The following is a 12178-nucleotide window of genomic DNA, read 5'->3' as shown; positions in this document are numbered from 1 at the left end:
CCACTGCAAACAGAATATTGCAGAATTGAGGGGGTGGGAGGTGTCAGAGAAAGAAAACAAAAATTAATAGGGCCTGTGGGTCTCCCAGAGCCTCACGGGCTCGTGTTTTGAGACTGTACCAGAACAGAAGTAGGCAGAAGGAATAATATAATGGAGCCCTCCTAAAACGTATGGCCCTGAACTGTGTTTTGGGATGTGTCTAAAGCCTATCAAATTCATGGCCATGAAAAACGTGTCATGAACCGTGAAATCTGATCTCCCCTGTGAAATCAGGGCAGCGCTAAAGGTGCCCCGGCCAGGGCTCCTACCATGCCTTGAGCTCCAGCTGCTAGTCCTGGTGGGGCTAGGGAGGGATTGGACTTCCTCTTCTCCTGCAGAGGCTGCTCTGCATCCCCGTCCCACTTCCTGCCCCATCACTCTGGTCACTGCGCAGGGAGAAGCCATGAAGCTTCATGCAGCAACGGGGGCAGAGGAGGCTCCCAGCCGGGGTGGGGTGGTCTAACCTGGCCCTGGAAGCAGCCCCTGCAGGAGAAGAGGAAGTCCCATCCCTCCCCAGCCCAGCTGGGTGGAGCAGCTGGAGCCCACCCTATGGCAAAAGCCCCTGGCTGGGGCACCCCAGCCAATGGCACAAGAATGGGGGAGTGGGGTCATCCAGGGGACCATGTCACCCACTTTTTAACGTGGGCTTAGTTTGGGGGGGCCAAGGGGCAGCTTTGCCCTCCCCCCAAACTGCAAGCCTCGGTCAAACGCAGAGTGGCACTGGCAGGGGCTACACTTCGAGGCAGAGGAACTGATAACAGTGATCAGCTCTATGCCTGCCCAAGGTTGCAGTTTGGGGGGGGCAACACCACCCCTTTCCCCCAAACTAACCCATGTTAAAAAGTGGGGAGCATGGCCCCCAGCCCTCCTCGATTCTGGCACTGGTGGGGCCCCCCCTCACTTCTACAAAGGCTCTGGTGCCCTTGCCTCCAGCCTTGCACCTCCCCGGCTCCAGGCCCTGCACTCAGGGGTCAAAGGGGCCTTGGGCATTCTGGGGGTGGGGGAGGAACTGCGATACTCCCTTGACCACAAGGCCTTTAGCAGTTGCCCACCTGTAAGGCAGGTTCTGCCTGCCACCCCCTCCAATACCATCTGACCCTCACATTTGCACTGCCCATTGCTCTCTGGCTGCCCAGCTCTGAAGGCAGCGCCTCAGTCAGCAGCACTGCAAAAGCAAAGATGGCAATATCACAACTCCCCTACAATAGCCTTGTGACCCCTCACACAACCCTTTTTTGGGTCAGGACCCCAATGGTTATAACATGGCGAGATTTCAAATGTAAAAAGCTGAAACCGTGAAATAGATTATTTTTAAAATCCTATGACCATGAAATTGACAAAAATGGACCATGAATTTGGGAGGTCCTAAATATATCCCATCATCTTTACAACTCTCCAACTCACGGAAAGCTTGGTTCTCCAGAGCACTCCTTGTAGCCCATCACCACATTTTTCAGCAGGAAGAGCAGACTGCCTGCAGGGATAGGAGCTTGGCTTAGCAACTTGGCTAATCTGGCAGCTAAAGAGCAGGTAACATTTCAGAAAAATGGGGCTTCAGACATATTTGAAAAGATTTGGCCTGACTTATTAGAAATCCTTGGTTAATTTCTGGCTCATGGAAATCAAGATGTCATTCTCCTTTCCTATCCCTGCCCCCCTTCCTTCTTTTCCATTCTCTCCCTTTCCAATACCTTAACTTTTTTATTCTTTTTGCCTGTTTTTGTTTTGTTAATGTGTAATAAGACAGAGGAACTCTCTGCCACATGATGTCATGCTTTAGGAATCAAACCGATCTTTGAGTACTAACACCCAACATAGGAGGCAGATTATCCGACATCTGCCTAACGCAACATTTCTTGCATATTCTCCGAAGCATTTGGTGATATTGGAGACTAGATGGACAATAAGTCCAATCCAGTCTAATTCAGCAACTTTCAAAACTGTTGCTTCCACTTGCACACCTCTTCTTACCCCATTTGTAAAGTACAATTTTAATGTTAGTTTTTATTTTTGGCTTTATACTGCATATGTTTCAGGGTAGAAACCAGTAAGAGGCAATTGCCTTCTGCAAATAAACCATCAAGACAACATGATCTTTTCTTGTTACCTTTTTTAAGCCAAATTTTATTTATGTTCATTTAGGAGATTTCAAAAAAGGGATTTTTTGTATGTGGGGACATTTGATGTCTCTCTAACTCAAAAAGTGTCCTTTGAAAATCCTGTGGGGTAAAATAGACATTTTCAACAAATAGCTGATCTACTTTGAGTTGAAATCAGTTATATTCATATGTTAAATCACATTCACATGTTAAATCAATTATGTACATTCACCAACTTTGTCTCTCTTCCATTCACATGTATAGCCATATTACATAGCACTTTATATGTGTAAGTGTACATTATATAAATAAATAGAAAAACTGCAATTTACATATCTTTATGACATTAACCAGCATTTACATGAACAGATAATTAATGTGCACTTCAAATGATTTCCCGCTTCCCTCCCATTTGCACATATTATTGTAATACATCTAGAGGAAATTTAAGAATACAAACTAGATTAAAGTAACTAAAAAAGATTAAAGGTAAAAAAAAGATTAAAGTAAGGTTAAGAGACATATCTAGATATACACAAGGGAAGGAAATTCAGAGTTAAGATTGAACTCGCAATGTGCCTGTGTATCAAAGCTTATATGGTATAAAGGTCGTGTGAACAGAAGTACATTTCAGCATCCAGAATCTAGTCCATGTGTTTGTATTATGCTTTTAATACATAATTTAATTTTGTTTCTATAAAATTAAACAAAAATAAACATATGCCACACAAGTCATACTACCCAATTATCCCTTCGACATGCATTTCTCTAAAACATGCCAGTTGCTAGAACAGCTTATGAAAGACCCATAGGACAACACATTTGATAGCTGCAAGAACACTCTGAACAGATAAAAAAGATTAAGAAAAAAAAGTTAGAATGTAGCCAGTTAGCCAATAAACTGTTTTTATATAGCAGAAAAAAATAAAGACGTGGGCAGTATCTTATTTCTTTTAGAAATATTTCTCTGCACACAAAGAAAAAAATGCACACTAACACCCTTTAAAAGGACACGAAAATATGCTTGGATCTTCTCCATAGCAAAATAAAATGTTTTCTAGTACAGGATACAGCAATAGCCATCCTGAAAGGTTACATGATGATAGAGTATTTGAAAAATTGTTGTTATTCAGTCTTCTTTAAAGCAAGGCAGATTAAAAAAAACCCAAACAGAAACAAAAAACACCCCACAAGAAGCCCTATTTTCAGAGGAAGGTACACCAAACTAAGGGCCTGTCTACACAGAGTTTTTTCTTTTTGCACCTGCGTAGCACAAATCCCTGATGTGGAAGTGCTACACAGTATAATTTATCCCAGCCAGTATGGAATCAGCACATAGCAGGTCTACATTAGGGGGTTTACCCTGGTGCAGTTATGTCGGTATAACTTAGACAGTTCTAAGAACGCAGGGTCAAAAATAGAACCTATTCTGCTCACTTTGCATTACAATGAAGCTCCATCTTTCCCAATCGCTGTGAAATTCAATGAGGAAAGTGTATCTCGTCAGAAGTTAGTTTCAACTGTGAATCCCTTTGGTCTACCGTATACAAGATTTCCTTACAAAGGCTTAAAGGGCTTAAGACGACTTTGGATGGCTAAGTCTGTGCATGAAAAATAGCCTCCCAAAAATAAACTTCCGTTAAACGAAAACGAGCTGCAGAAACTCCCTTTGCTTGTTCCCACTAAGACACAGCTTTCAGACAATGGCAAGATAAACTAAGAGATGAGGGAAAGCACTGAGACATTTTCCCTCCAGGAAATGAAACTCATACAAATGTTTGCACTATCTAAAAAGTCATGTTATTGTCTTTTTTTCCAGTTGGGCATTTAAGAGGGTGTTACATGCGACAGCACAACAGCGTTGAAGACAGCTCACGTATAAGGTTAATAAAGGTTTATTCAGTTCTATCTGATACAAAGTTAGTTGCGTATTTCTCTATATTTATTTGTGTTCAACTAGAAAAACCTAGTATACGCAGATAATTCTGAATTGAAAACACATTTCTCCTCTGTATCAAGCTTTTCTTTTGAAGGAAATATATGCTTAAAGTTCTGGCACACTTATATTTAACCTGGTTAAGACAGGATTTGTTTCACATGTAAAAGACTAGAATTATTTAAGGAGTCATTTTACCTGTAGATTGTTTTTCTGTCACTTGGCTTCTCTAGTCACAGACCAATGGGTATTCCCGTTCTAGTCTATGCCAGTCCAACAGAGGCAACCAATAACCTTCATATGATGTTTATGCCTCAGGACGCAGTAGTTTTCTCTAGATTCCTCAACTGAAAATCCTTAGGGATATGAAGGAAAACTGTGGTGCACACTTCCAATCCCTAAATGAAACTCCACTAAGGTCAGGTGAGTAGTCTTGCAACAGGTTGATAAGACCCAGAAAAAAAATAGAACACTAAAAAAAACTTACCCATTTTTAGATTCAGTGCAGGCATCAACCCAAACTTATGGGTTTCAAACCCTGAAGCAAGATAGGCTAAGGAACCAGACTTGCTAACACTGCTGCCCAAGGTAGCACTTGCTGCAGCCTGTCTAAATTTACAAAATTTAATGAACTCAAGAGAGCACTTCCAAAATAGTCACTGTGTACAAAGGGAATACAGCCCAGGTGCAAACTGCTCTTCAGATTACAGGAACTACATAGCTTTCTGACCTGCAAACCTGCCTGTTGTTGGCTTCTATTTCTTAGATCATGACAAACCTACAGACACTGTCTCTTTCTTGAGATGTCTCAGAGGACAAACTAGGCATGACTTTAACAGGCCAATCAAGAGCTTTGGAGTAAAACTGAATATTAATTCACTGAGATTGCATTGTATGCCATGTTCCCCTTCCAAAGAGGAATTGTAGTCCCTTCCCAGGCAAGGAGACTTCCCTTTCTTCATTTCAAGCTACGCTCAGGAAAAGCAGAGCAGGACTAGTTAGTGGTGGACTGCAAAATTTGGCATCCAGTTTCTTTACCTTCACAACCATGGTACAGCTGCTAAAGCAGTGCTTCTCAAACTATCTGATGTGGGGGAGCGGCAATTTTTTTTCCCAATGTGCGCACAGACAGGCAGCTGATGGCTCGTGGACCGGCACCTGTCCGCGGACCACTACTTTGAGTAGCACTGTGCTAGAGGATAAAGCCTTGATAAGTAAGTGTAACAAGCCCTATAGTTTCCTCCAAACCAGGCTAAAGTACCCAACAGAAGCCGAAAGTCACTGAATATAACCTGCAGCCTGCGCTGAGTGTGGAGAGAACTCTTCTGATCTAAAGGCATTCCTGGACCATTTCCATTTCCTGAACATGTCAATTGCTTTTCACGGACCAATCTACAGGAACAGCTAAACACATCTGCTGTGGTGACCTCTTGATGGTAGAGGGGAGGAGAGATAAGAAACATCTGTTTATCAAGGAAGAGTATTTGACCCAAGCCCTCTACTATGCCTGTAGATCTTTCCAAACACCCTACAGATCTGACCAACATACTATGGCTAAAAATAGCCTCTCAGAAGGCCAGAGTGACATGTGGGATTTTCTAACTGTTCTCTAACACTGAATACTTACATGATTATTTGACAGGTTTCAGAGTAGCAGCCGTGTTAGTCTGTATTCGCAAAAAGAAAAGGAGTACTTGTGGCACCTTAGAGACTAAAATTTATTTGAGCATAAGCCTTCGTGAGCTACAGCTCACGAAAGCTTATGCTCAAATAAATTTGTTACTCTCTAAGGTGCCACAAGTACTCCTTTTCTTTTTATGATTATTTGAGTCTCTTTTTTGATCACTGATCTTTAACAGTGACGTTATCACATGATCCCTTAACGCTTAAGGCTCGCCTTAACAATTCAACTCATCCAATGGTGCACGCTGCAGGAAGACCTAATGATACCCTATTTGCTGAGGTAGAATTATAAGAGGTAGAGCTGCGAGCTGTATTTCCATTTGGTCTTGGGGAAAATAATGGAAGCGAAAATGAATAGCATGACGCCCATTTCGAGTTCCAAAACCCAGAACTGCTGTTACTTCCCACCCACACTTCCTGCAGCCTTGAGACCCAAGGTTTGGTACATTTACTTCTACTTATACAGGTTACTGGCTCCTGCCTTTCATGTAATATTTTCCTCCTGTGAGCCTTGCTTTTTTTTTTCTTTATCTCTTCCATTCCTTTCCTCCCTCACAGCTCCTACTACTTCTTCTCCTTTGCTATTCTCCTTCTTTCTTTGTTGTCCATTATTGTCCTTTTTTTTTTTTCTCACCTGCCCACCTGCAGATTGCCTCTCCCTCTCTTCCCCTTTACGGCTCTTCTCCACTCAGTATCCTTTACTCCCTTCTGTCAAACTGTCCCAAAGGACCCTGGACACAAGTCACAGGAGTTCAATGCTAATAGCTGAGGCAGACAGGTGGCACCTGGTGTGTTCAATATCCCAGAGTTTATTGGAACAGGAAAATATTCCAGTTTCAATAAAGCCACTGAGACTTGCAGACCAAGATAGTCTCATTCAACAGAAATATCCATTCACTGCTGAAGAAAAGCTTAACAGAGAAGGATGATTTGTGGTTAATGTGATGGTCTGGGATGCCGGAACTCTGGGCTCGATTCTAGACTCACCTACAGACTTCCTCTTTGACCTCACACAAAGCACTTAATCTCTCCTTGCCTCAATTCCACGACCATGACATGGGTGTAATGCTACTTCTTTTCCCTGTCCTTTCTCTGTCTTGTCTCTTTCGAGTGTATGATTGCCGGGACAAGGGCTGAGTCTTACTATGTGTAGCATCTAGCACCATGTGTCCCAGACCTCTGCTGGGACCTCTAGAAGTTACCATATTATAATTTAATAGAGCATGTCAAAAGCATTTTTTGTTTATGAAAAATGACCTTCCATTTTTAAAGGTGAGTATTTTCACAGAATTGTTCAACATTTTCTAATTTCAATGAAAAGTGAAAAAGTTACAGATTTTTTAAAATCTATTGTTTCCCCAAACAAAAAAAAACCCTGACAATTTCAGCAATATTTTTAACCAAGTTTTTTCATTTATTTCCACTTTTTCATGGATTATACTTACCATTATCCAAACAGCAGTAATGAGAGAGTAAAATATGATGGAGAGTTTTCAGAGAAGTCCAGAGAACTCCTTTTTAACAGAAGGCAGATTACTTCCTCTACAGGAAGCCTGTGTTTGCTATTCTTGGGGCAAATGGCTCTTCCCTGGCTAGATGCATCTAACAGTATGAAATTTTGTAATACTGTTTCAACACAGTCCTTGAGAGCCGGTATATATTTTTGAAGTTTAAACAAGGCCACAATGTCATATAGTGCGATTGCAATGGGACCAGTATGTTCGCCTCTAACTTCATCACTCATCACTAATCTCACTCATGCATAAAGCTGTATCGATATGGCTATAAAGCTTCCACTAATCAGTCACTCGAGTGGAATGTCCCCATCTTGTCCAAGATTGAGGCCCTCACACTTCATCCTCCAGCCCAGTCTGGATTGGTGTTTACAGAGTCTCAGAAGGAATGTGTGCTCTTCTTACAATGAGAGAGCAGGTTTGCATAATCTTAACTACAGGATCCCAGGAGCCAGAACTAATTTAAAGCTCTCCTAATTTGACTTGGGGATTCTACACTGTGACAGCAAGACTTAGGGAATGGCTCTTCTCTATAACCTTGTTTGAATGATCATCTTTTGTTTCCATTACTCCAGTTTGCAAGATGACAGCTATCAAGACAGATTCCAGAATGTCTTTTAAAATGACACGTCAAAAGTGAACTGTTAAGAGCACGTAAACAGAGGGGTTTGCGTTAATATTTAGCTTCCCAATAATCACATTTCAATAACAACTGATTTATTCTCTCATACATATGCAACAACAAAAACATTGCCTGACATTGCTTTTCTGATTTTTCTTTAATTAAAAACATGCACTTTAAGGCACACTTGCATAGTTTATAACAGAAACCCTCATTGTTTGAGCTCTTAACACTCCCAGATTGTAATGTCCTTCTGCTGGCAAAAAATAAAAAACCTGCTCTTTCTCTGTGTTTATGAAGCCTCCGGAAATACCATAGCAAACATTCCTGCTCTACAGCAGTGAAACCATGTGATCTGAAGGCACAGCCAGGAACTTCTTTCCCCTGAGTTTCTTCATGGAATAGAAAAAGGAAATTTTTCCTTTGAAGCCAGAATCCATGGCCAGGGCAGCATACACAAGGTTGTTTTTAAAGATTATTTGGCTGAATTCTCTAACCCATGGCTGGACACATCATATTATTTTGTACTGAAAGGGTCAAGTCTTTAGACATATATTCAGATGTAGGGCACAAACCCGAACATTCCTTTTAGGAGACTGCTACAAAAATATTCCCAGGGTATTCTAAAGCAAGGTTTATCATTCTTGTTCTGTACTATTCTATTTCTTGGTATAAATAATTAAGACATCCCCCCCCCCCCCAGCAATGAAGACTTGATTCATTGGTCTCTCTTTTTTTTTGGTCTTCCCATTTTTCAGTTTGGTTTTTGTTAGTACTGTTAATGAACGGATTTGCCCATTCAAGTTCTGCTAAGTGTGACCAAAGATGACTTGAAGCATAAGCCTGAATAATAGCCTTCCATTTTTATCAGTATTTGTAAGTAATCATTCATGATGTAGGAGGAAGGGGGGGGTCATAAAATGCTAGTTCTATACCAGTGAATATTTGTTTTCTTGGTTTAAAAGGAAAAAAAACAAACAAAAAAGGAAGGCAGCATTGCAGTAAAAAAGTACAGCAAATGGGAGGCACACATCACTAACTGGTTCTAGTGGCCATGTCAGAAACGTTTCTAATTATCGGAAGCAAAACTGGGATGGCATTTTCTGCTGGAAGCAAGATTTTCACTATACCCTCCTTCCCCCCCTCCTGGCGTATAAATATTGGTCAAACAGTTTTTTCTCATTTGGTTCTTGAAATAAGCAGGTGGGTGGGAGCAGGGGGTGTTTGGAGGTGAGGCTGGGAAGAAACACTGATGAAGAAATGTTTCAGGTCAACAGTCTGCACCTCACCAAGATGTATCATTGAAATGCTGGGGAGAAATATTGGTAGTAATAGACAAGTGAAGTCAATTCAATCATTAATGCCAATCCCTCTCAAAGTGGGCTCTCAAATTATGATCCCGGACCATTGGCTGGTGAGCTGCAGAAAGCTGGATGGTCACGTGATACTAACACCTTCTCCTCATTTCCAGCTGCTAATTTGTATTAAAAACAACTGAAAATACATTAAACATTTCCCTAAAGTTACTTCCCCACCTACGCAGTGCCACGTAGACATTCTTGAGAGTTGAAGTGGAAATGGTCTCCATGATAGCAAGTGAGAGGGCAGTTGATTCATAAGACAAAACATGAACCACATTGCAAAAACACTTGAAATCCACTAAGTTACTCTGGAACTATGCCAAAGGCAGAGACACGACAACCTATCATCGTATGGGTTTTAAATACTATAAAAAATAGATTGAACCAAACAAAGAGAGTAGAACAAGTTTGAAGGAAATAACTAAATATGACAAAAATAAACACAAAAAGTACTTGTGTACTTTTCGTTTCTTACTACTCCTGGATATAAATACTAAACACTACTTCATTGAAACTACTGTTGAATTTCTATTAAGGGACTGCTAGTTTATTATAAGTGCATGTTTACTGGGAGCGTGCAGAATATACCATTGCTCTATTTTACAGCTGGAAAGGCCAGTGCACGCGTAATTTGTTTGTACTGTATATTAGAATCAACAGAATTAAACCAAGGTAGCCAATGATGTTTATACCGAGGGCTTTACTTGCAGTGTTTTGTCATTGCCATCAATTGAACTGCTTCTCAAAAGAGCTGATGAACCTTGATAGCAACCAGATGAGTAGTTAAAGCATAAACCATGATGCACTGGCTGGAAAAGACAAGAGGCCCATAGGTATTTTACCAACTGAGAATAAAAATCTTCCTACCCGAGTTCCACAAGGGCCTTCTTCCTCTCAGGATCTGATGACTATTTTCTCAGTGCCTTCACATAACACGATCCATTTTCCTACAATGAAATAAAAATGAGTTACCCACACATCCTCATTGGTACAATGAAGCATTTAAGCTGCTAAGCAGATCTGCAAAAACTCATGGAACTTTAAAAGTTCTAAAAAGGAAGATGTGGGAGAAAAGGATTAAGATTTGGGACCCCAGCTTCTATAACCAGCAATTCCACTGATTTGTTGTGGGACTTCCCACATTGTGGGAAGGGTGAACCACTTAATCAGTTTGAACCTCAAAGTTTGCCCATCTGTAAATTGAAGATGACAAGCTGATAGTGAATTCTACTAAAGTGAGTATCCAGATTTATTAACCTGAAAGGTAAATATTTTTTCTTCAGTTAAATGCCATGCTGAACTCTCTTTCATTCTCTTTATGGAGACTCTTTGCTGAATGTTATGAACTATCATTTAAAAAAAAAAAGCCAACCCTGAACTTTGTTTAGGTGGAGGAGACAAAATAACAAAATACCACAAAACACCACCTTGTTTGAAGCAAAACAAAGCAAATTTACAGATTATTTTGGCATGGCCCCTTGACTTCTAGGAAATGCTGTTTAAATCATAAAAGAAATACTGTAAGGAGGGACAGGGGAATGTTTACTGGCACATGGGTTCTGTTACAAGCTGTCTCAGCAGTCAAGCAAGGTATCCTTATAGGCTCCTGTTAATAGGGACTAAAACTCAGAGACTACTGGGCAGAAAAATGAAGAATGTTCACACACAAACACAGTTTGTAATCCTTTTTATTCATTTTCAACTAACTTTTACACAATGATTTTTTGTTTGCATGAACGTTCATGAAAAGCCAGTCTTCCGAAGCAGAAAATACCCCACGTGATTTCAGTGCCCAGTCCATCAGCAACCGCTAATGATCAATTATCAGGAGTTGAAACCAGAGAGTTAGGGAACAACTCAGACACTGCAAAATACTCAGATTCAGGGTTAGATGACAAATGGAGAATAATGAAAAAATGTAAATTATGATTACTTCCTATTTGGATTGCAGGAGCATTTAGTTTGTTAATGGATAATTCACAAAAAGTAAAAAAGCTAAAAATTAAATTGTTTGCTAAGAACAGCATCCTCAACTGAAAGAAGTATATTTTCATAAAGACACAATCTGCCTCAGAAACGGATTTGGCTGTATTTTTTGTCCAGGTAAAAAATAACCATTTTAGGAAGCCTGCATTTTGACAGACACTATTGATGAAAAATTGATCTTTTAGTCTCAATACAATAATCTCTTCAAAACTCCATTATGTATTTGTTCCCGTCCACAGATTCCTTCCCTCTCCCCGCACAATTTTAACTTTTTTCCACTAGAGCTTAAACTTTTGTTCCACCCAGTAGAGGAGTCAGGAGTCCTGGGCTCTATTTCAGGTTCTGCCACTGACACACTATGTGATTCTGGGTAAATCACTTCACCTCTCTGGTCCTCAGTTTCCCCATCTGTAAAATGGGAATAATGATACTGACCTTCCTTTTTAAAGTGCTTTCAGACCTATGGCTGAAAAGCATAAAGCAACAGCTGAGTATCATTATTATTAATTATCCTACATTATGGATTCTCCATCGCTTTTTAAAAAAACTGGCCCAAACCCATCTCTTCCATGCTGCCCATATCCTATACCCCCACTGACACTCGCTATCACTAGTCCATTGGTTCAGTATCAAAAAATTCTCTCAGTCCTTCTGTCACTTTCATGTAAGTACTGCACGTGCAGTGAGGCAGTTGTATAAGCAGTGCACTGTGAAGAGGAACTGTGTTATACGAACAGGGACAATCTCTCCTAACAAAGCTTCCAGTTTGCATATCAGCACTGTCAATGCAATCATGGCTTGGAGAAGACGGTGTATGTCTGCTGCTCTTGCAGAGCCAGCAGAGGGAGCGCAATAACCAGTTTGTGGGACCCAAAGGAGTCTTTTTTTTTTTTAAAATATAGTTTCTTGACTATCAAATTCTCAATCATTAAAATCCA

The 12178-nt window shown here is 40.6% G+C and overlaps 1 protein-coding gene across 31 annotated transcripts in view; it reads right to left on the bottom strand.

The window, feature by feature from the left end:
- The window catches only part of ZMIZ1 (zinc finger MIZ-type containing 1), a 504711-nt gene that overhangs the window by 328595 nt on the left and 163938 nt on the right, over positions 1–12178 (bottom strand). For all 31 annotated transcript variants that reach the window (XM_043518779.1, XM_038410178.2, XM_043518791.1 and 28 more), the window contains one exon: positions 10122–10201. The gene's annotated coding sequence lies outside the window, so the exon portion shown is untranslated. The remainder of the gene's footprint in view (positions 1–10121; positions 10202–12178) is intronic.

Source organism: Dermochelys coriacea, chromosome 7 (assembly GCF_009764565.3).
Source record: "Dermochelys coriacea isolate rDerCor1 chromosome 7, rDerCor1.pri.v4, whole genome shotgun sequence".
Classification (NCBI taxonomy): domain Eukaryota; kingdom Metazoa; phylum Chordata; order Testudines; family Dermochelyidae; genus Dermochelys; species Dermochelys coriacea.
Note: the sequence above shows the minus strand (reverse complement) of the source record. Positions and strands in the feature narration are given on the sequence as shown.